The sequence below is a fragment of the Rattus norvegicus genome, chromosome 7 (assembly GCF_021556685.1).
Source record: "Rattus norvegicus strain SHRSP/BbbUtx chromosome 7, alternate assembly SHRSP_T2T, whole genome shotgun sequence".
NCBI lineage: Eukaryota > Metazoa > Chordata > Mammalia > Rodentia > Muridae > Rattus > Rattus norvegicus.
Genome location: NC_141540.1, coordinates 89,945,813 through 89,967,001, shown reverse-complemented (window position 1 = coordinate 89,967,001; position 21,189 = coordinate 89,945,813). Strand labels below are relative to the sequence as shown.

At 38.0% G+C, this 21,189-nt stretch overlaps 1 pseudogene; it reads left to right on the top strand.

Annotated features, from left to right (window-relative positions):
• Window positions 1-13,163: 13,163 nt before the first annotated feature.
• Window positions 13,164-21,189, top strand: part of LOC148004789 (SNW domain-containing protein 1 pseudogene) — a 157,609-nt pseudogene continuing 149,583 nt past the window's right edge.

Genomic DNA, 21,189 nt, shown 5'->3' with positions numbered 1-21,189 from the left:
TTCGACTGAATAATTCACAATGCATAGATTTATTTTTTATAGATATTCACTTTTCAGAATCTGGAAAGTCTAAGTTCAAGGTAGCAAGAGATTTACTCTCAGGTAAACTTAACTGTCTGACTTACTTTTTGCAATCTCACATAGAAGGATGAAAGAATCAAATTCATGGCCACAAGTCCATTTGGGGGTTTACAATGCCATAGGAAGAACAACAATAGCAACCAAAGAGACCCACCAGAGCTCCCAGGGATTAAACCACCAATCAAAGAGTAAACATGGAATAACACATGGCTCCAGCTGCATATGTAGCAGAGGACGGGCCTTGTAGGTCATCAATGGGAGGAGAGGCCCTTGGTCCTGTGAAGGCTCAATGCCCCAGTGTAGGAGAATGCCAGTGTAGGAAGGCAAGAAGGAGTGTGTGGGTAGGTGGGGGAACACCCTCACAAAGGCATGGGGTCGGGAGGTGGGATGGGGGTTTCTGGAGGGGAAATTTGGAAAGGGGATAACACTTGAAATGTAAATAAAGAAAATATTGAATAAAAAAAAGCTGAAATTTCATGTGATGGGATAGGTATCCAGATGCGCTAACATACTCCAAACAATAGGCCAATGGAGAATATAGGACTAAGTGCTATGTTGTTCTGTTTCACCAATTTTGTGCCTTGTGGTAGCAAGTTTTTCAAATTCAAGCCAATAGCAAGTTGCGCATGTAAGTATACTACTTGTCTAATCCCATATATCTCAGGAAATGCAAATACACCATTTCATGTAAGTCAGATTCCTCTGAAAGTTGACACTGGGGACACTTATTGACTCTTGGCACTTCTCATACCATGTTTCCAGAATTCACAACTCTTTAAAATACAAAAGAGTTAGATACCCAGGAGCACTCTGGGGCAGGATTCTTCCAGTTTCTGCCTGTGCCTGGAGTTGACCCGGTCCCACAACTCTCTGTACCCAAATCCTGTGGGGGAGAGAGCTGGACTCTCAGAAGTGTGGACAATCCTGAGAGCTCAAGGGAGACCACCTATTCTGCACACACTCCCAGCCCAAGAGGAAATGGCCTGGAGCCTTCAGGACACAGAAACCCAGGTGCCGTATGGGACAGGATCATTCCAGTTTCCACCTGCCCCCAGAGGTGGCCAGGTCTCACAGTTCTCTGTACCCAAATCCCTTGGGGGAAAGAGCAAAACTCTCAGAAGTGCAGACAATTCTGAGAGCTCAAGGGAGACCACCATTTCTGATCACTTTCCTGGCCCAAGAGGAAAAGGCCTAGAGCCTTCAGGGAACAGGAACCCAGGGGCAGTCTCGAACAGGATCCTTCCAGTTTCTGCCTGGGCCCATGCCCAGGGCTGACCCTGTGACACAGCTCTCTGTCCCAGATCCCACTGAAAGAAAACTGGTTTCCAGCAGTGCAGAAAGACAGGCATACAAAAGGGTTAAGCCACTGTCAGAGACAGGAAGAAAAGCTAATAGCAGAGACAACCAGATGGCAAAAGGCAAGCTGAGGAAACTAAGGAACAGAAAATAAGAATACTTGGCATCATCTGAGTCCAGTTTACCATGAAAGCATGTACTGGATATTCCAAAACACTAGGAAAGCAAGATTTGGATTTAAAATCACATCTCATGATTATAGAAGATGTTAAGAAGGGCATAAATAACACCCTTAAAGAAATACAGGACAACACAGGTAAACAAGTAGAAGCCTTTAAAAAGGAAACACAAAAATCCCTTAAAGAATTACAGAAAAACACAACCAATCAGGTGAACGAATTGAACAAAACCTTCTAGACCTAAAAATTGAATTAGAAACAATAAAGAAATGAAAAAGGGAGACAACCCTGGAGATAGAAAATCTAGGAAAAAGATCAGGAGACATAGACATAAGCATCACCAACAGAAGACAAGAAATAGAAGAGAGAATCTCAGGGGCAGAAGATACTTTAGAAAACATTGACACAACTATCAAAGAAAATGTAAAACTCAAAAAGCTCCTAACCCAAAACATCTAGGAAATCCAGGACACAATGGAAAAATCAAATCAAAGGATGATAGGTATAGAAGTGAGCAAAGATATTCAATGTAAAGGGCTAGTAAATATCTTCAAAAAATTATAGAAGAAAACTTTCCTAACCCAAAGAAAGAGATGCCAACAAACAAACAAAAAGCCTATAGAAGTCCAAATAGATTGGACCAGAAAAGACACTCCTTCTGTCTGACAATAGTCAAAACACCAAATGCACAAAATAAAGATTTTTAAAGAAGGGATAAACGTCAAGTCACATATGAAGGCAGACCTATGAGTATTACACCAGACTTCTCATCAGATCCTATGAAAGACAGAAGATCCTGTACAGATGTGAAAAAAGACCCTAACACAACACAAATGCAAGCCCAGGCTAATATATCCAGCAAAATTCTCAATTGACACAGATGGAGAAACCAAGATAGTCCTTGATGAAACCAAATTTACACACTCTCTTTCCACAAGTACAGCCCTTTAAAAAATGTGGAATACTCCAACACAAGGAGAGAAACTACACCCTAGAAAGAGCAAGAAATTAATCTTCTTTCAACAAATCTAAAAGAAGATAGCCACACAAAAATAATTCCACCTCTAACAAGAAAAATAACAGGAAACAACAACCACTATTCCTTAATATCTTTTAACATCAATGGACTCAATCCCTCAGTAAAATGAAATAGATATGTAAAGAGGACCCAGTATTTTGTTGCATGTAGGAAACACACCTCAGTGACAAAGACAGATACTACCTCAGAGTAAAAGTGTAGAAAACAATTTTCTAAGCAAATAGTCCCAAGAAACAAGCTGGAGTAGCCATTCTAACGTCAAATAAAATTGACTTTCAACCAAAAATTATTAAAAAAGATCAGAAAAGACACTTCATACTCATCAAAGGAAAAATCCAACAAGATGAACTCCCAATCAGGAATATCAATGGTCGAAATACAAGGACATCTACAATAATGAAAGAAACCTTATTGAAGTTCAAAGCAGACAATGTCCTTTACAGAATAATAGTGGGAGATTTCAACACCAAATTCTCAACACTGAACAGATCATGGAAGCAGAAACTAAACAAATACCCAGAGAAATTAACAGAAGTAGTGAACCAAAGGGATTTAACAGATATCTTTAGAACAGTTCATTCTTAAAGAAAAGAGCATACCTTCTTCTCAGTTCCTCATGGTGGCTTCTCCAAAATTGACCATACAATCAGTCACAAAACATGCCTCAATAGATACAAGAAGATTGCAATAATCCCATGCATCCTATGATCTCACCAGAGACAAAGGATGGTGTTCAATAACAAAAAGACTACAGAAAGCCCACATACACATTGAAGTTGAATGATACTCAATGATAACTTTTGGTAAGGTAGAAATAAAGAAATTAATATCTTTTTAGAATTTAATGAATGTAAAAATACAACATACCAAACTTATGGAACACAATGAAAGCAGGACTAAGAGAAAACTCATAGCTCTGAGTGCCTCGAAAAAAACTGAAGAGAGCATACACTAGCAGCTTGACAGCACACCTTAAAGCTCTAGAACAAAAAGAGGCAAATACATTAAAGAGGAGTAGATCGCAGGAAATAATCAAACTCAGGGCTAAAATCAACCAGGTAGAAACAAAAAGAATTATAAAAAATCAACAAAACAAGGAGCTGGTTCTTTGGGAAAATAAACAAGATAGATTAAACCTTAGCTAGACTAACCAGAGGGTACAGAGTGAGTATCCAAATTACCAAAATGAGAAATGAAAAGGAAGACACAATAACAGAATCTGAGGAAATTTTAAAACAGTGATCAGATCCTACTGCAAAAGCATATATTCAACAATACTGGAAAATCTGGATGAAGTGGACAATTTTCTAGACATATACCAGGTACCAAAGCTAAATCAGGATCAGATAAACCATTTGCACAGTGCCATAACTCCTGGAGAAACAGAAGCAGTTGTTAAAATCCCCCAACCAAAAAAAGCCCAGGACAAGATGAGTTTAGTGCAGAATTCTTTCAGACATTCATAGAAGACCTCATACCAATACAGTCCAAACTATTACACAAAATAAAAACAGAAGGAGCACTACCCAATTCCTTCTATGAATCCATAATTACACTTAAACCTAAACCACACAAAGACCCAATAAAGAAAGAGAACATCAGACCAATTTCCCATAAGAATATCTACACAAAAAACTCAATAAAATTCTTGCAAATCATATCCAAGAATACATCAAAACAATCACCTATCATGATCAAGTAGGCTTCATCCCAGGGATGCAGGGATGGTTCAATATGCAGAAATCCACCAAAGTAATCCAGTATATATGCATACTCAAAGAAAAAAAAAACATGACCATCTCATTATATGCTGAGAAAGCATTTGATGAAACTCAACACTCTTTCATGTTAAAAGTCTTGGAGAGATCAGGAATTCAAGGCCCATACCTAAACATAATAAAAGCAATATACAGTATACCAGTAGCAAACATCAAACTAAATGGAGAGAAACTTGAAACAATCCCACTAAAACAGGGACTAGACAAGGCTGTCCATCTCTCCCTACTTATTCAATATAGTACTGAAAGTCCTAGCCAGAGCAATCAGACAATAAAAGGAGGACAAATGTAAACAAATTGGAAAGGAAGAAGTCAAAATATCACTATTTACAGATTATATGATTGTATACTTAAGTGACTCCAAAAGGTCCACCAGAGAATTAAATACTAAGCCTGATAAACAACTTCAGCAAAGTGGCTGGATATAAAATTAACTCAAACAAGTCAATAGCCTTCCTCTAATCAAAGGATAAACAAGCTGAGAAAGAAATTAAGGAAACGACACCTTTCACAATATTCACAAATAATACTTTGGTGTGATGCTAACCAAGTAAGTGAAAAATCTGTATGACAAGAACTTCAAGTTTCTGAAGAAAGAAATTGAAGATCTAAGGAATTGGAAAGATCTGCCACGCTCAAGGTTTGGGAGGATCAATATTGTAAAAATGGCCGTCTGGCCAAAAACAGTCTACCAATTCAATGAATCCCATCAGAATTCTAACTCAATTTTTCATAGACTTAAAAAGAGCAATTTGCAAATTCATTTGGAATAACAAAAATCCCAGGATAGCAAAAGCTATACTCAACAATAAAAGAACTTCTGGACAAAATCACAATCCCCGACCCCAAGCTGTATTAGAGAGCAATAGGGATTGAAAAAAAAAACAAAAAACAAAAATAAAACTTTATGGTATTGGTACAGAGAGAGGCAGGTAGATCAATGGAATAGAATTGAAGACCCAGAAATGAAACCACATACCTATGGTCATGTGACTTTTGATAAAGGAGCTAAAACTTCCAGAAAAAAAAAAAGCATTTTCAACAAATTGTGCTGCTTCATCTAGAAGTAAGCATGTAGAAGAATGTAAATCTATCCATTCTTGTAACCCTGTACAAATCTCAAGTCCAAGTGGATCAAGGACCTCCACATATAACCATATACACTCAAACTAATAGAAGGAAAAATGGAGAAGAGCCCCAAACACATGGGCACTGGGAAAATTTCCTGAACAGAAAACCAATGACTTATGTTCTAATATCCGGAATCGACAAATGGGACTCATAAAATTGCAAAGCTTCTGTGAGGCAAAGGAGCCTGTCATTAAGACAAATGGTAACCAACAGATTGGAAAAAGATCTTTACCAACCCTACACCAAATAGATGGCTAATATCCTATATATACAAAGAACTCAAGAAGTTAGACTCAAGAGAATCAAATAACACTCCTCCATTATTGCTGGGATTGCAAGCTAGGACAACCACTCTGGAAATTATTCTGGAGGTTTCTAGAAAATTGAACATAGTACTACCTGAGGACCCAACTATACCACTCTTGGGCATACACCCAAAAGATGCTCCAACATATAACAAATATACATGCTCCACTATGTTCATAGCAGCCTTATTTATAATATCCAGACGCTGGAAAGAACCCAGATATCCTTCAATAGAGGAATGGATACAGAAAATGTGGTACATTTACATAATGTACTACTCGGCTATTAAAAACAGTAACTTCATGAAATTTAAAGGCAAATGGATGGAACTAGAAAATATCATTCTGAATGAGGTAACACAATCATAAAAAGAAACACACATTGTATGCACTCAATGATAAGTGAATATTAGCCCAAATTCTAGGATTATCCAAGATACACTCCACATGATACAGACCACATGAAGCTCAAGAAATCCGACCAAAGTGGGGATGCTTAGAAGGGGAAACAAAAAATTCATAGTAGATATGGAGACAATGTTTGGAGCAGAGACTGAAGGAATGGCCATTCAGGACCTACCCCACCTGGGGATCAAGCCAATATTCATACATCCACCAAACCCAGACAATATTGCTGATGCCAAGAAGTGCATGCTGACAGGAGCCTGATATAGCTGTCTCCTGCAAGACTCTGTCAAAGCATGACAAATACAGTGGTGAATGCTCGCAGCCAACCATTGAACTGAGATTGGTGTCCCTATTGGCTGAGTTAGTTTAAGTACACAGTTTAAGCACACCTTAAATGTCCACATGGTCATTCTTATCTAGTAGACAGTCTCAGGCATTTATGTGTTATTTGTCCAAACTTGCCTGAGCATGCTTGTAATAACAGGACAATACCTAATCGGAAGTATGGTTTAAAGAAGACATGTACCACAATCCAGGCATCAAAACTTGCACAGCTCAGGACAAGAAAAAGAAATCCTAAGGCTAGACTTCAAAAGATGGTCACAAGGAAGACAAAGTAGTAACCTCCCTGAGAAATTTCTTCTCCCTTTGAACAGGTTTGTGGTGGGAAGATATGTAGGCTACCAACATGTTTATGTCCTCAAAGCTAAGCAGTGTTTCTAATCTTCATATGTGAACAGCAGTGACATGCACAAAATGCTTCCTTCCTTATTGACAGCAAAATCGATAAGTAGTTTTAAAGAGTTGGAGGCCTGGCAGCATCAGGTATTTTGATGACAATTATACAAATATACAAGTGATTTTCTTCTATTTTAGAAAAGCTGGTGTATCATAACTGTAGCTCAGGACCAGAGAAAAGCTACACAGTTAAATAATCAAGAAGTAGCCAGTTAGCTGGGATTTTTTTGAGAGATTTGTGTGACTTTCCAAGAGATTGGAGGGATTAATTGTTCTGTGGCTCTCCTACAAAAGTTTTACCTTGCAAGAATATCACCAAATGAAGTAAGAACTAGATTCTTTTTTCTTTCAGTCTCTGAATCTGGAGTACAAAAAGGTAAAATGAAAAACAAGGAGGAAGAGAAAGCGAAGGAGACTCATATTGCTGGACACAACTGAGACTCCAGCTACAAGGAAATGAGATCTGAGGGACGGTATTCAAAGCCCAGAGTCAGAGCACAGGGATGTTGGAGTTAAGATTTCATAATCAAGAAATATATGATCATTTTTCAAAGTGTTGCTCCCAATCTGCCTGCCTGGCCTTTTAATATCTGTGAGCATAATTTATAGTTTGCATGTAGGTCCTTAGAATTAGAAATGTAAATATTAATAAACTAATTACAGACAGTTTTTCTACCAAAAAAAAGAAATAAATAAAAAAGAACTAAACCCTAAAACTTGAATACACTTAACCCTATGAAGATCACCTACTTATAAAATCTAAGGAAAATGAGTTAATTTTATGTATGACATATATAAAGAATCTCAGGCATGCCCTGAAAAAGAAAACCAAAATTTAAAAGATACGTCTTTGTATTAAAATTTTCTGTTCTTTGGAAGTATTTTCTTCAGTGACTTACAGTTGGCCACATTTGTGTTTCTATACCCCCCCCATTCTATTATGACACCATTTTCAAAAACATCACACGAAGTCAATATCATTTTTCAATCTAAGGCATATTTTATGGGTCTTATTTTCCATTCATCGTAGGGAGATATTTGCTCTAGAGTTAAAAATATTTCTTTAATCCCTGTTTACAAGTATTATATAATCATAGGTAGATTTGGAGTCCCCTGATAAATACTGCTCACTCTGGCTCATAAAATTGTAGATACTTTAATCCTTTCTCATTAGTCAAACTCGTAGTCAGCTAATCTCTCATATTGGCATCGCAGAATGCCTGTTTCTTATCTATGCCTTTCTAGGGTTGGGATGTCTTAAACTTAAGGTTTTTAAGCAGTTAACTTCAGCAAATGGGAAGAGACTCATTGTTTTCAACTTGTCTAAAACACAAATCTATACAAATAGAATGTTTCCATTCTAATTATTCTTTTTATTGTTATTAAATGTGGCATAATTCTAGAAATATTGTTATTTTACATATATTCTATACATTTGTCTATTTGTTTGCCATCTGTATAGGAAGTCTTGATCCTCTAATTAATATTTTTAAAATCAAATGAGATGTTTAATTTCTGCTCTTAAAATCTATTAAAGCTTTGACTGTTCCCTTTTTGTCATGAATAACACAGCCTCATTATGAAGTCGTCAGTTTAGCTATGTCAACAACCCTAAAATCATCAGTTGTAATATATACGTGGGATTTAGAGAATAGGTTCATATAATTCTGCATAATTTTAACATTTAAATTTGGATCTAGTCTGGAGAGATGGCTCAGCAGTTAAATTCAGAGGAAATGAGTTTGGTTCCGAATACCTACATCAAACATCACAATAACTGTCTTTAACTCTATCCCCTTCTGTTCTCCTTAGCTATAAGCACACATGTGAACCAACTCCACACAAATACACACACACACACACACACACGCGCGCGCGCGCGCGCACACACACACACATACACATACACACACACACATACACATACACAAGCACACATTTTTTTTTATTTTTTATTTTTTATTAACTTGAGTATTTCTTATATACATTTCGAGTGTTATTCCCTTTCCCGGTTTCCGGGAAAACATCCCCCTCCCCCCTCCCCTTCCTTATGGGTGTTCCCCTCCCAACCCTCCCCCCATTGCCGCCCTCCCCCCATAGACTAGTTCACTGGGGGTTCAGTCTTAGCAGGACCCAGGGCTTCCCCTTCCACTGGTGGTGCTCTTACTAGGATATTCATTGCTACCTATGGGGTCAGAGTCCAGGGTCACATTTTTTATACCCATGACCTGTCTAAGAAACAAACATTTCCTAAAGCTTCAGAATAGTTGTACTCTTCTTTTGTAAAATAAAGGATACATAAGATGTGAGCTATCAGGATTCTGAAGATGCTGCAGTTCCTGTCCAAAACACCATTCTCTGGCTCCTGCTTCAGTAAATTAATTGACTCTAAGTGGACTGAGAAGTTTCCAGGGCCCCTGGAGTGTCCTGATGTTTTTAGAGTATCACATTCATGTACTCTATTACAATAGTCTCATATTGTTAAAAGCCTAGCTGGCCATGTACAATTATATTGAAATCAATGACCAGCAATAAACTTCCCTTAAAGCATAGCAATGAGGATTCAGTTTCAGGGATGGCTGAAAATGTGCATTACAATTTAGATATTTGTAAAGCCTTTAGCATTATCCTGAGTAGTACTGCCTAACAGCTGTTTATAGAGCAATATCAACATCCACCCTGTGGTTCCCTTAGATAGTACCGCAAATTATCACTGTTAGGGAATGAGTACTTACAATGTGCACAAATATTGCGATGGAAATCACTCAGGACAATCAGAAACATTCTCTTCTCGTGAGATATTATTGACTCAGACAGGTGGTGGTGGCACATGCTTTAATCCAAGCACTCGGGAGGCAGAGACAAGAGAATATCTGTGATTTCGAAGCTAGCATGGTTTACAGAGCAAGTTTTGGGGCAACCAAAGCAACATGGAAAAACTCTGTCTCAAAAAACAAACAATCCCCCCCCCAAAAAAACAAGAAAACAAAAAGGAAAGAAAGAATTTCTCTTCAATTTGCTTCTTAAAATGCACACTTCACTGACATCAGAGGGCCATACTTCTTTGAAAATTATAATCTCAGCTAAAATTTAAAGAAAAGTTGTCATGGTTTGAAAGAGGGGACTATGAAGGGGGCAACATTTGGAATATAAAGAAATAAAATAATTGAGGACAGGTAATTAAAAATAAAATATGATATAAATGTCTCTAAAGCCATATATTTTCTACAGAAATTAAATTGGAAAGAATGCCCAGCCACAACTGAGACATCTGCCACACAAATCCTGCATCTAAGAATAGCCCATCAGGTCGTGGTCAGATTCTTTAAGATATCATACTTTGGTATCATTTCTAACCCTACCAAATTTCTCAAAGGAATCCATCTAGTTAATTCGATAGATTCGTTTCTGCTGTCTTTTCTAACTGTGGCTTCAGCTGGTCCTCACTGTTCATTTGTTCTTTCCCATTGTTTAACTACTAAGTTTCCTTCCTCCTCCCTTGATCCCTTCCTTCCGCCCTCAACACCTTTCCCCCATTCCTTCTTTTTATCCTTCCATACTTCATCTCTCCTTTTGCTCTTTTTAAAAATATTTATGTTATGTTAATTATGTGTTTGTGGAGGAGGTATGTGAACATGAGTTTAGGGTCCCATGGCAGTGGTAAAAGGTTGACAGAATCCAAGAATTAGGGTTATAGTTTTCAGACTTCTGAAGTAGGTGCTGAAAATTAAACTTGGGGCCTCCACAAGAGAAGTGCATGCAACTGCTGGGCCAACTCTTCAACATGGTCCTTACTTAATTTGCTAATTTCCAAGTGTAAAGAATTCTCCATTCTGTGCTTTACTTTTTCAGATATATTGATCTTGGAAATAAACTAATTTCTTTATCAGAAGAATGTGTGTGTGTGTGTGTGTGTGTGTGTGTGTGTGTGTGTGTGTGTGTGTGAATCTTGAGGGATAAGAAGAGAAAAGGAGAAACAGGAGAGAGAGAGACAGAGACACAGAGAGACAGAGACAGAGACAGAGACAAAGACAAAGACAGAGTCAGAGACAGAAATGAAGAAAGAGAAAGAGGAATCTATTTCCTACTGGTTACCAAAAAGATACAGTTGCTGAGTGACTGCCTTAAATTTTTAAACAGAATTAATAGTATATTTAAAAGGAAAACTTCATATATATATAGTAAATTGTCTTACTGTTAGTCAAAAATCAAGTTTAGTGGGATACATCTGTTTGAAAATAAACATGAATTTTGAAAGAATTTAAAAATTATCTTAAATACATTTTTGTTCTCAAAAGGAATTTGATTAGTTACAGAATTTCCATAAACAGAACAGACACATTTTAGAAGAGGAGTTAAATATACACAAATTCAAGTTAGCAGCACTCTTTGAAAATTCCACTGGCTTACATTTTTGTTTTCCTCCTTTGTCAGCATTTTTACCAGCACTGTATAAATAAATGTGTACAAGCAGATGTTGGAACTGTGCATGAGCCCTAATATTTAAGGAACAGATGGCTGCATAAATGTGATAAATATATATATAGATATACATATATATACACACACATATAATCTAGCTAATCTGTAAGCATACATTACTCAGCAAATGTAAACAAATAAATAATTTTTAATATTTACATACCATTAATTACTTCTTTTCCTGACACTAATGATGAACATTTTTTTTTTGTTTTACCTAAAGATTATCACTCGATGGGGACGTAGAGATGAAGTAACAGCAATAATTATGATAGTAATACGCAGAGAAAAACACACTGGGAATTGTCATGAAAGAGGCTCTAAGCAGGGCAGAGTCTGGAGTGACAGCTCAGCAGTTAAGAGCAAATGCTAGCCTTACAGAGGGCACAAGTCTAAGTCCTAGAACCCATATCAGACACTTACACATGAATGTTCAGCTCCAATGGATCAAGGACACTCTTCTTGCCTACAAAGGTACCTGAACATATGTGACACACACACAAATAAAGACACACACAGGTGCACACACATACAAACATTAAAATAAAACTAAATGATAAAAATTCTAAAAGTAAATAATAAAATCTATTTTCCTATGTATTATTCCTCAGTTTTCTCAACAAATTTCTGTGGTCTTCATTCTGCTTTTTAACTTTTCTGATGACAGCAGTTTTATGAAAAAATAAATAACTTTCCAAAAGAAACTAAACTAGAAATAGAATTCAGTGTTGCTGTGTGTCTATAGTTATATCTTATCTAATAAAGTCATGGGTAGCAATGGAATATTATCTTATATTTGGTTTTATCATTATTTGATTCATAAATTAAAATAAAGTATATTAGTCAATAAAGTTTAACTTACTACTGAATCTCTTAAAAAGAAGTTAAGGGTTGCCTATGGAGTCCAGTGTTTTGCAATTGCCATTTTCATAAAATAATAAAAGTCTATTATATAGAATTATATAATTTTAATCATTTTACTGTGTACCTTCCTAGAAAAGGAGTTGGAATCACTTGACACTGCAAATGAACAATTTCACTTTTGCTGTTTGCATGCTTTTTTCTAAGGCAGATAGGCAATATTTAATTAATGTATGGATTTTATCCAGCTCACTAAATTTCCTCTAAAAATTTACCAAAGTATCATCTTGAAAAACTAATATAATTACAATAAACTATATGATAAGTATGATAATGTTGGAGAATGAAACATATTCCAGTGATAAAATTGGAAAAGAGAGGTGGATGACATAAACAAAAAACAAGACACTGCAGCAATTTAAAATCTAATTCTTATGGGCTTGGTCTCAAAGATGTAAAGTTCTACCTTACAGCTCTTGAAGTGGAGTGCTTAAAGAAACATAGAGTTTACCAGTAGTGTCATTCCTAGAACCAAAGCTCTTCAGAGACACCACTAGATAAGAATCATTCAAAACACCAGTTCTCCAAAAGTCTGAGTTTGTTCAACTCAATTTATTAAAGTTAATTGACATTTAAAAAATATCCTCAGTTTCTATTTCTACATTTTCTTGTAGAAGAAATTGCATTGTAATATATATTCAATTTATAACATTATCATAATATGTGATTTAAAGACATCTCTCTTGAGCTGAATAATGGCTCATTGTCTCCTACCTCCCAGGAGCCCTGCTCTAATCTCAGACACAGGTGAGACACCTGCCTTCATCCTCCCACCACAGCCTGCTGGGAGCACACCGAATCTAGCATGGACTGTGCCCCACACTGTCAGCACACTGTCTTCATTTCTAACTCAAACCTCCTTCTGGAGACAGGTTCAGCTGGAGGTGAAGACCTGACATCCCCAAGAAGACTACCCGTAGGCTTGCTCTAACCTGGGACACAGCTCCACCTGCTGCCTAGTAGGCCCATTCTCACCCAGGACACACGGTTCTTCCCGCTCCCATAAGGCCTACTCTAAGCTGAGATGTCCAGGCCAACCAACACGAGAGAACAAGATGGCAAAAGGCAAGCATAAGAACATAATGAACAGAAGCTAATGAAATATGGAACCACCAAAATTCAGCTCTACTACTACTATCTCAAGCCCTGGATATGCCAAGATGCCTGAATAGCAAGACCATCACTTTTATAGATGATAAAAAATAATTCCCTTAAAGAAATAAAGGAAATCAAAATCAAACATATAGAACCCCTAAAGAGTAAACAAACATCTCAAAGAAACACACGAAAATGCAATCAAGCATGAGGGAATGAATAAAACGGTCCAAGATGGAAATAGAGAATGTTTTAATTATGTTATTAAACTCAGTTAACTCACCAGCTAAAATTTGGAAATGGAAGCAAAGAAAACACAAAGGAAGGCAACTGTGGAGGTGGGAAAACCTAGGAAAAAGAACAAGAACTACACATACAAGCATCACCAATGAATACAATAGGTGGAAGATCAAATCCCAGGCATAGAAGATGCCACTGAAGAAATTGATAGACCAGTAAAAGAAAATGCCAAGTGTAAAAACTTCCTAGTGCAAAACATCCAGGAAATTTGGGACATAATGAAAAGACCAACCCTAACAATATTAGGCATAGAAGAGGATGAAGATTCCCAGTTCAAAGGGCCAAAAATTATTGTCAACAAAAATCACAGAAGTCCCTAATCTAAAGAAAGAGATGGCCATAAATGTATAAGAAGCCTACAAAACACCAAATAGACTGGGCCAAAAAAGAAAATCCTCTTGTCACATAATAGACAAAACACTACGTATACAGAACAATTAAAGAATATTAAAGCCTGTAAGGAAACAAGCCAATTGACATATAAAGGCAGCCTACCAAAATTTAATCTGACTCCACAAAAGAGACTCCAAAAGCCAGCTGATCCTGGACAGATGTCTTATGGACCCTAAAAGATTGCAGAAACCAGCCCAGACTACTATACCCAGCAAAACTCTCAATCACCAGAGAGGAAGAAACCAAGATATTTCATGACAAAAAAAATTGAAACAATATATTTCTGCTACTCCATACGTACAGAGTATATTAAAAGTAAAACTGCAACAACAAATAGGGTAACTACACCCAAGAAAACACATGAAATTAATCATCTCACAAGAAACTCAAAAGACAAGAATTACACACACATAATACCACCTCCAACAGCAAATAAAATGAATAAATAATCATTAGTAATTTAATACCTCTCAATGTCAATGATCTCAATTCACCAAAAATAAATAAATAAATAAAAAACAAGATCCATCCTTCTTGAAAGAAACATACCTCAGCACAATGGTAGAAACTACCTCAAAGAAAAGGGCTGAAACAGGTTTTCCAAGCAAATGGAAAAAGAAAGAAGCAATAGAAAGACAGGAATCAAATAGAGGGATGAGGTTGCCACTCCACAGTCAAATACTCTGATCCAGAATTCTTTTTATCTAAAAGAATTGCAGGAACTAAAATGGAGAACAGAATGAAGGAAATGAAGTCTAGTGACAGGCCCCAATTGGGATCCAGCTCAATGGGAGGCTCAAGACCTGACACTATTACTGATGCTATGGTGTACTTAGAATCAGGAGCCTACCATGGCTGTCCTCTAAGAAGCCCAACAAGGAGCTGAAAGATTCAGATGCAGATACATACACCCATCCAATGGACAGAAACCAGGGACCCCTGTGGGTAAATTAGGAAAGAACTAGAGAAAGCTAAGAAAGAGGGTGTCCCCATAGGAACGCCAGCAGTTTCAACTAACCTGGACCCCTGAGATCTCTCAGACACTGAGCCATCAACCAAGCAGCATGCACTAGCTGGTACAAGGCCCCTGACATATATACAGCAGAGGAGTGCCTGGTCTGGCTTCAGTGAGAGAAAATACACCTAATCCTAGAGAGACTTGAGGCCCTAGGAGTGGGGAGGTTTGGTGAGTTGTGTTTGTGGGGATATCCTCTTGGATACAGGGGAGGAGGAATGAGTTGAGAAACAGTCATTGGGCAGACCTGGAGGGCTGGAGGTGGGATAATGACTGGACTATTAAAACACATTAAATATTAATAATTAATAATAATGGGTATATTTATATTAAAAATCATGAAGTACATACCTAAAGAGAATTTTCAACAGAGGAATCTCGAATGCCAAGAGTTCTTAAAGAAATGTTCAAAGTCCTGAATTATTAGGGAAATGCAAATCAAAATGACTCTGAGGTATCATCTTATGCCCATCTGAGTGACTAAGATCAAAAATTCAAGAGATAGCACAATCTATCAGCAAAGGGAACATTTCTCCATTGTTGGTGGGAGTGCAAACTTGAACAACCACTTTAAAACTCAATTGGAAAGTTTCTCAGAAAACTTGGAAGAGTTCTACCTCAAGACGAAGCTATACCACTCCTGGGCATATACCCAAAAGATGCTCTACCATCCCACAAAGACACTTGCTCAGCTATGATTGTTGCAGCTTTCTTTGTAATAGACAGAAACAGAACAAAACGTAGGTGATCCTCAATAGAAGAATGGATACAGAAAATGTGGTACACATACAGCCAGAATACTCTTCATCTGTTAAAAACAAAAATGTCATGAATTTTGCAGGCCAATGAATGGAACTTGAAAATACCATTCTGAGTGAAGTAAACTAGACAGAAAATGACACATATGGTATGTACTCACTGATAAGTGGAAATTAATCATAAAATATAGGATACATATGCTACACTCCACAGAGATAAAGGAGTTAAAGAAGAAGCACAAGTAAGGAAGGTTGAATCTCACTTAGAAGAGGGATTAACATAGTCTTAAGAGGCAGATAGAGGGAAAGAACTAGGAGGGAGATGGGATGGTTAGGAGAATGGGCACTCAGGATCAGGTTGGGAAGGCACAATAAAGATAACCATATGGTCATAAGAATGAATGGAAATTTACAACTGACAGGGATTCAGAGGTGAGGATATCACCAGGATAAGACAGAGACCTGGGATAAGAATCAATGGGGGTGACCTTAACTATAACGAACTACAACAGAGATAAAATTTCTGAAGAGGCCACCTCCTGTAGACTGGCAAGAACCTCAGTAGAGTGATAAAGACACCAGCCAATCCACAAAAATTTCAACCCAAAATGTGTCCTGTCTATAAGAAATGTAGGCACAGGGGATGGAACAGAGACTGAGGGAATGGCCAACCAATAACCTGCCCAACTTGACACATCCCATGAGAAAACACCAATCCCTGACACTATTATTGATACTGGGTTATGCTTCCAGATAGAAGCCTAGCATGGCTGTTGTCTGAGAGACTTCACCCAGCACCGGACTCAGACAGGTGTAGACATCTGCACAGCCAAAGAGTGGATGGAGTTTGGAGTGCTCTTACAAAAGAATAGAAGGAAGGTTCATGACCATGAAGGGGATAAGAACTCCACAGGAAGCCCAACAGTGTCAATTAACCAGGAACCTTGGGACTTTAAAAGACTGAACCACCAGACAAAGAACTTGCAGGGTCTGGACCTAGGCCTCCCTGTGCATATTTAGCAAGTGTGCAGCTTGGCTTTTGTCTGGAACTTGAACAACTGGAGCAGGAGCTCCAGAAGCTGTTGCCTGTATGTGGGGTATGTTCATCTAGCCTCGATGCAAAATCTATCTTTAGTGGGAAAGGAGAAGACTAGCCTAAAAGAGACTTGTAGTGTCTGGGTGGAGGGAGAGGCAGGGAAGGCCCCATACACTAAGTAAAGAAGGAGAGTGGGGATAGATGAAGGATTGTGGGAGGGAATGATTTGGAAGTAGGCAGTGAGAGGCATGTAAAGTGATACATAAAAGATAAAATAAAACTTAGTAAAATAAAAACCACAACAATCAAAGTAGAGAACACAAAACCCCACATGATTGTCTTTATTTTTATTTTTTTTTATTAACTTGAGTATTTCTTATATACATTTCGAGTGTTATTCCCTTTCCCGGTTTCCGGGCAAACATCACCCTCCCCCCCCCTTCCCTATGGGTGTTCCCCTCCCAACCATCCCCCCATTGCCGCCCTCCCCACAACAGTCTAGTTCACTGGGGGTTCAGTCTTAGCAGGACCCAGGGCTTCCCCTTCCACTGGTTTTCTTACTAGGATATTCATTGCTATCTATGAGGTCAGAGTCCAGGGTCACTCCATGTATAGTCTTTAGGTATTGGCTTAGTCCCTGGAAGCTCTGGTTGCTTGGCATTGTTGTACATATGGGGTCTCGAGCCCCTTCAAGCTCTTCCAGTTCTTTCTCTGATTCCTTCAACAGGGGTCCTACTCTCAGTTCAGTGGTTTGCTGCTGGCATTCGCCTCTGTATTTGCTGTATTCTGGCTGTGTCTCTCAGGAGCGATCTACATCCGGCTCCTGTCGGTCTGCACTTCTTTGCTTCATCCATCTTGTCTAATTGGGTGGCTGTATATGTATGGGCCACATGTGGGGCAGGCTCTGAATGGGTGTTCCTTCATTCTCTGTTTTAATCTTTGCCTCTCTCTTCCCTGCCAAGGGTATTCTTGTTCCCCTTTTAAAGAAGGAGTGAAGCATTCACATTTTGATCATCAGTCTTGAGTTTCATTTGTTCTAGACATCTAAGGTAATTCAAGCATTTGGGCTAATAGCCACTTATCAATGAGTGCATACCATGTATGTCTTTCTGTGATTGGGTTAGCTCACTCAGGATGATATTTTCCAGTTCCAACCATTTACCTACGAATTTCATAAAGTCGTTGTTTTTGATAGCTGAGTAATATTCCATTGTGTAGATGTACCACATTTTCTGTATCCATTCCTCTGTTGAAGGGCATCTGGGTTCTTTCCAGCTTCTGGCTATTATAAATAAGGCTGTGATGAACATAGTGGAGCACGTGTCTTTTTTATATGTTGGGGCATCTTTTGGGTATATGCCCAAGAGAGGTATAGCTGGATCCTCAGGCAGTTCAATGTCCAATTTTCTGAGGAACCTCCAGACTGATTTCCAGAATGGTTGTACCAGTCTGCAATCCCACCAACAATGGAGGAGTGTTCCTCTTTCTCCGCATCCTCACCAGCATCTGCCATCACCTGAGTTTTTGATCTTAGCCATTCTCACTGGTGTGAGGTGAAATCTCAGGGTTGTTTTGATTTGCATTTCTCTTATGACTAAAGATGTTGAACATTTCTTTAGGTGTTTCTCAGACATTCGGCATTCCTCAGCTGTGAATTCTTTGTTTAGCTCTGAACCCCATTTTTTAATAAGGTTATTTGTTTCCCTGAGGTCTAACTTCTTGAGTTCTTTGTATATTTTGGATATAAGGCCTCTATCTGTTGTAGGATTGGTAAAGATCTTTTCCCAATCTGTTGGTTGCCATTTTGTCCTAACCACAGTGTCCTTTGCCTTACAGAAGCTTTGCAGTTTTATGAGATTCCATTTGTCGATTCTTGATCTTAGACCATAAGCCATTGGTGTTTTGTTCAGGAAATTTTTTCCAGTGCCCATGTGTTCCAGATGCTTCTCTAGTTTTTCTTCTATTAGTTTGAGTGTGTCTGGTTTGATGTGGAGGTCCTTGATCCACTTGGACTTAAGCTTTGTACAGGGTGATAAGCATGGATCGATCTGCATTCTTCTACATGTTGCCCTCCAGTTGAACCAGCACCATTTGCTGAAAATGCTATCTTTTTTCGATTGGATGGTTTTGGCTCCTTTGTCAAAAATCAAGTGCCCATAGGTGTGTGGGTTCATTTCTGGGTCTTCAATTCTATTCCATTGGTCTATCTGTCTGTCTCTGTACCAATACCATGCAGTTTTTATCACTATTGCTCTGTAATACTACTTGAGTTCAGGGATAGTGATTCCCCCTGAAGTCCTTTTAATGTTGAGGATAGTTTTAGCTATCCTGGGTTTTTTGTTATTCCAGATGAATTTGCAAATTGTTCTGTCTAACTCTTTGAAGAATTGGATTGGTATTTTGATGGGGATTGCATTGAATCTGTAGATTGCTTTTGGTAAAATGGCCATTTTTACTATATTAGTCCTGCCAATCCATGAGCATGGGAGATCTTTCCATCTTCTGAGGTCTTCTTCAATTTCTTTCCTCAGTGTCTTGAAGTTCTTATTGTACAGATCTTTTACTTGCTTGGTTAAACTCACACTGAGGTACTTTATATTATTTGGGTCTATTATGAAGGGTGTCGTTTCCCTAATTTCATTCTCGGCTTGATTCTCTTTTGTGTAGAGGAAGGCTACTGATTTATTTGAGTTAATTTTATACCCAGCCACTTTGCTGAAGTTGTTTATCAGCTTTAGTAGTTCTCTGATGGAACTTTTGGGATCACTTGAATAAACTATCATATCGTCTGCAAATAGTGATATTTTGACTTCTTCTTTTCCGATATGTATCCCCTTGATCTCCTTTTGTTGTCTGATTGCTCTGGCTAGACCTTCAAGAACTATATTGAATAAGTAGGGAGAGAGTGGGCAGCCTTGTCTAGTCCCTGATTTTAGTGGGATTGCTTCAAGTTTCTCTCCATTTAGTTTAATGTTAGCAACTGGTTTGCTGTATATGGCTTTTACTATGTTTAGGTATGGGCCTTGAATTCCTATTCTTTCCAGGACTTTTATCATGAAGGGGTGTTGAATTTTGTCAAATGTTTTCTTAGAATCTAATGAAATGATCTTGTGGTTTTGTTCTTTCAGTTTGTTTATATAATGGATCACGTTGATGGTTTTCCATATATTAAATCATCCCTGCATGCCTGGGATCAAGCCTACTTGATCATGGTGGAGGATTGTTTTGATGTGCTCTTGGATTCGGTTTGCCAGATATTTATTGAGTATTTTTGCGTCTATATTCATAAGGGAAATTGGTCAGCAGTTCTCTTTCTTTGTTGGGTCTTTGTGTGGTTTAGGTATAAGAGTGATTGTGGCTTCATAGAAGGAATTCGGTAGTGCTCCATCTGTTTCAATTTTGTGGAATAGTTTGGATAATATTGGTACGAGGTCTTCTAAGAAGGTTTTATAGAATTCTGCACTAAACCCGTCTGGACCTGGGCTCTTTTTGGTTGGGAGACCTTTAATGACTGCTTCTATTTCCTTAGGAGTTATGGGGTTGTTTAACTGGTTTATCTGTTCCTGATTTAACTTCGGTACCTGGTATCTGTCTAGGGAATTGTCCATTTCCTGCAGATTTTCAAGTTTTGTTGAATATAGGCTTTTATAGCAAGATCTGATGATTTTTTGAATTTCCTCTGAATCTGTAGTTATGTCTCCCTTTTCATTTCTGATTTTGTTAATTTGGATACACTCTCTGTGTCCTCTCATTAGTCTGGCTAAGGGTTTATCTATCTTGTTGATTTTCTCAAAGAACCAACTTTTGGTTCTATTGATTCTTTCTATGGTCCTTTTTGTTTATACTTTGTTGACTTCAGCTCTGAGTTTGATTAGTTCCTGCCTTCTACTCCTCCTGGGTGTATTTGCTTCTTTTTGTTCTAGAGATTTTAGGTGTGCTGTCAAGCTGCTGACATATGTTCTTTCCTGTTTATTTCTGCAGGCACTCAGTGCTCTGAGTTTTCCTCTAAGCACAGCTTTCATTGTGTCCCATAAGTTTGGGGATGTTGTACCTTCATTTTCATTAAATTCTAAAAAGTCTTTAATTTCTTTCTTTATTTCTTCCTTGACCAGGTTATCATTGAGTAGAGTATTGTTCAATTTCCACGTATATGTGGGCATTCTTCCCTTATTGTTATTGTAGACCAGTTTTAGGCCGTGGTGGTCTGATAGCACGCATGGGATTATTTCTATCT